The 4,239-nt window shown below is 39.7% G+C and overlaps 1 pseudogene; it reads right to left on the bottom strand.

The window, feature by feature from the left end:
• Positions 1-3,689: 3,689 nt before the first annotated feature.
• The window catches only part of LOC110584414, a 14,012-nt pseudogene continuing 13,462 nt past the window's right edge, over positions 3,690-4,239 (bottom strand).

The raw sequence follows: 4,239 nt of genomic DNA, 5'->3' as shown, positions 1-4,239 counted from the left end.
TTCCCACCGACAGTGTAGGAGAGTTCCCCTTTCTCCGCATCCCCGCCACCATCTGTCATTTCCTGACTTGTTAATTTTAGCCATTCTGACTGGTGTGAGGTGATATCTCATTGAGGTTTTGATTTGGATTTCCCTGATGCTGAGCAATGCTGAGCAGTTTTTCATGTGTCTGTTGGCCATTTGGATGTTTTCTTTGGAGAAATGTCTGTTCATGTCTTCTGCCCATTTCTTGATTGGATCATTTGTTCTTTGGGTGTTGAGTTTAAGAAGTTCTTTATAGATTTTGGATACTAGCCCTTTATCTGATATGTCATTTGCAAATATCTTCTCCCATTCTGTCGGTTGTCTTTTGGTTTTGTTGACTGTTTCTTTTGCTGTGCAAAAGCTTTTTATCTTGAAGAAGTCCTAATAGTTCATTTTTGCTCTTGCTTCCCTTGCCCTTGGCAATGTTTCTAGGAAGAAGTTGCTGTGGCTGAGGTCCAAGAGGTTGCTGCCTGTGTTCTCCTTTAGGATTTTGATGGACTCCTGTCTCACATTGAGGTCTTTCAACCATTTGGAGTCTATTTTTGTGTGTGGTGTAAGGAAACGTTCCAGTGTCATTCTTCTGCATGTGGCTGTCCAATTTTCCCAACACCATTTGTTGAAGAGACTGTCTTTTTTCCATTGGACATTCTTTCCCACTTTGCCGAAGTTGACCATAGAGTTGAGGGTCCATTTCTGGGCTCTCTATTCTGTTCCATTGATCTATGTGTCTGTTTTTGTGCCAGTAACATACTGTCTTGATGATGACAGCTTTGTAATAGAGCTGGAAGTCCGGAATTGTGATGCCGCCAGCTTTGCTTTTCTTTTTCAACATTCCTCTGGCTATTCGGGGTCTTTTCTGGTTCCATACAAATTTTAGGATTATTTGTTCCATTTCTTTGAAAAAAGTGGATGGTATTTTGATGGGGATCACATTGAACGTGTAGATTGCTCTAGGTAGCATTGACATCTTCACAATATTTGTTCTTCCAATCCATGAGCATGGAACGTTTTCCATTTCTTTGTGTCTTCCTCAATTTCTTTCATGAGTGTTTTATAGTTTTCTGAGTACAGATCCTTTGTCTCTTTGGTTAGATTTATTCCTAGGTATCTTATGGTTTGGGGTGTAATTGTAAATGGGATCGACGCCTTAATTTCTCTTTCTTCTGTCTTGTTGTTGGTGTATAAGAATGCCACTGATTTCTGTGTATTGATTTTATATATCCTGCCACTTGACTGAATTCCTGTATGAGTTCTAGCAGTTTTGGGGTGGAGTCTTTTGGGTTTTCCATGTGAAGTATCATATCATCTGCAAAGAGTGAGAGTTTGACTTCTTCTTTGCTGATTTGGATGCCTTTTATTTCTTTTCATTGTCTGATTGCTGTGGCTAAGACTTCTAATACTATGTTGAACAGCAGTGGTGATAGTGGACATCCTGCCCCCTCCCTTGCTGTTTATCCCCCTGAATATCGCCTCGGATTCACTTCTCCGCATGTCCTACCTTCCACAAAGTGGTTGCTTTTCTGTTCAGAGAGTTGTTATTCTTTTCTTCGATCTCCTGTTGAGTTTGTAGGTGTTCAGAATGGTTTGATCCCTATCCAGCTGAATTCCTGAGACCAGAGGAAATCCAGTTCTCCTACTCCTCCGCCATCTTGCTCTACCCCTTCAGGCCATACTCTTGCATGAAATGTTCTCTGGCACTCTAGTCACCTGACACCCATGCTGGGCTCAGGGTCCCCTGCCCCCTTATATACCTGTCTTCCAATTAAACTGTGAGATTCTTTTTGATGGGATTATGCCTTTTACAAACCTGGTTGTGTCCCTTACACCAGGCATACAATGGGCATGTAAAATGTTGATTAGATTTGTTAATTTCAGTTCAATGATGCCTGAGTGAATAAATGAATGAATAGATGAAGTGAATGAAACCCCATATTGCAGCATTTATGTCCAAGACATTTTATATTTTGTGGGACTGATGCCCCCAAAGTGGACAACTTATATTAAATAAGTAAACAATAGCAATTTTAATTGGAAATGAGTCCTTTATTATGAAAATGTATGATGCTTATCAAGCTGTAGGATATCTTGTTAAATATGATCAAACTTTATTAAATTCCCAAGCACCTGGAAACTGTCAGAAGGAAGAAAGTACATATAAAACAAAATGTGACCAACTTGGAAATGTCAAATGATTATTATATATTGTTATAAATCATTATAGTTCTTGGAGAAACTCTAACACCTCAAGATATTTGAGTTCCAGGATTCAGGCTCAGTTCTGCCAACAGCCAGCTGGTTGTCCTGCACAAAGCCCTTCATCCTTCTACTCTTCGGTCTCATTTTCAAAGTAAGGTCTTCATAATGATGTAGTTTTGGAATATAGGTGAGGTTTGGTGGGGTGAGATCTGTAGCTGATGGCCAAGAAAGAATTCTTGAGACTGTCTTTGATGCAAAATGGTGGTTTTATTAAAGCACGGGGACAGGACCCATAGGCAGAAAGAGCTGCTGCACTGGGGTTGTGGGGGTGGCTGATTATATACTTGGGAGTTGGGGGGATGTAAGGAAGAGGGAAGTTTTCAAAAGGATTTTCATATGTTAAAGAAGACTCACAGGATACCAGAGGCTTTGCCATTGTTGAGTTAAGGTTGTTTTTCCCTCTAGCAAGGCATTAACATTAAGACAGTTGGGAGTTTCCTGGAGGAAGTTATACTCTGCCTGCTTCAAGTATTTGTCAGTGGGCTATAGGTTATAAGGACATTTAATTTTATCTCCATTTCCTTCTGCCTTTGTTTCCCACATCAACAATAAAATCTGAAAAGTTAAAGGAGATTAAGCATTAAAATCTTTTATGGTGGTGGTAGTGGAAGTAGTGGTGGTGAATCAGGACCATTTTTCCTTTTAGGAGTCCTGCATAGAGTCTGTAGATCTACCATATCATAGTTCAGTAATAATTATTATTATTTTACTTTATTAAGGTGTAATTGACAAAAAATTGTATATCTTTAAGGTGTACATCTTGATGTTTTGATATATGTATATATTGTGAAATGATTACCAAATTCAGGCAAATTAATATATCCATCGTCTCATATAGTTGCTCCTTTTTAAGTTCAATTATTGATAGGGTTTCATACACTGAGTTCCAGCTGAAAAGTCTTTTTCAGGCACCAAAACTATGTCAAAGATGGAGTCTTGGCATATTCCACAGAGTGCTCAGTGCCTCATTCAAACTGCTGGAGCAAGGCATGATTTTTCCTACTTCTGGCATGCCCCCTGCTTCCCTTTCCTGATGATTTCCACACAGCTTCCCCCACACTCCTGGAGTCCCTTTTCAGCATGTTTATCACTGTTCTCTACCCATAAAAGGGAAGGTGTGTGAGAGCTGCACTCCACGGTGACTGTCAGTTCTAGGCATTGTACCAACACCAACAGAATCCCTATCTGGGCTCTTCCCAGAGAGTGGGCAATCTTCATTCAACAGACAATAAACAATAGAGAATAAGGATGATGGCCACTGGGGTTGTATAAGAAGTGCCTGTTTCATTATTTATACTCTGGCACTCACTCATGGATCCTTTATTCAGACATTAATAGAACAAAACCAAAAAAGGATTTAAAGAGGAAATGGTTCTTGAAAAAAAACTTATGACTAAATGCATTTCTGATCATTCCTCAAACCTGGGGAAGACAGATTATTGGAAAAATATTGGCAGTTTACAGGATTGGTAGAAGAATTAAACAACCAAGATGGGGAAGGACAGGAAATAGAGGCCTTGTCTTTACTGAGGTTTTCAAACTCCTGGGTGAGAGAATTTGACTGGGCCACTCTAGCTTGCTTCCAGCCATCCATACTGCCAGGAGATAGGAAAGGGGGCAGAGCTGCTAGTATGTTTGCTCTTGTATTGGTCAAATATGTATTTCATAGTTAGAAAACACTTCTGTTTATTGATCTGTCAATCTATTGATCTACTTACCTACCTACCTACCTATCTATCCATCTATCATCTTAGACTTTTTTTTTAAGAGCAGTTTTAAGTTTACAGAAAAATTGAGAGGAAGGTACAGAGGTTTCCTATAAACCCTGCCCTACACACGCATAGCCTCCCTCATTATCAACATCACTCAGCAAGATTTTTTTTTTTCACCAAGGATGAGCCAACACTGACACATCATAATCACCCAGAGTCCATAGTTTACCTTAGGGTTCACTCTTGG

The sequence above is a fragment of the Neomonachus schauinslandi genome, chromosome 9, assembly GCF_002201575.2.
Source record: "Neomonachus schauinslandi chromosome 9, ASM220157v2, whole genome shotgun sequence".
Taxonomy (NCBI): Eukaryota; Metazoa; Chordata; class Mammalia; order Carnivora; family Phocidae; genus Neomonachus; species Neomonachus schauinslandi.
Note: the sequence above shows the minus strand (reverse complement) of the source record. Positions and strands in the feature narration are given on the sequence as shown.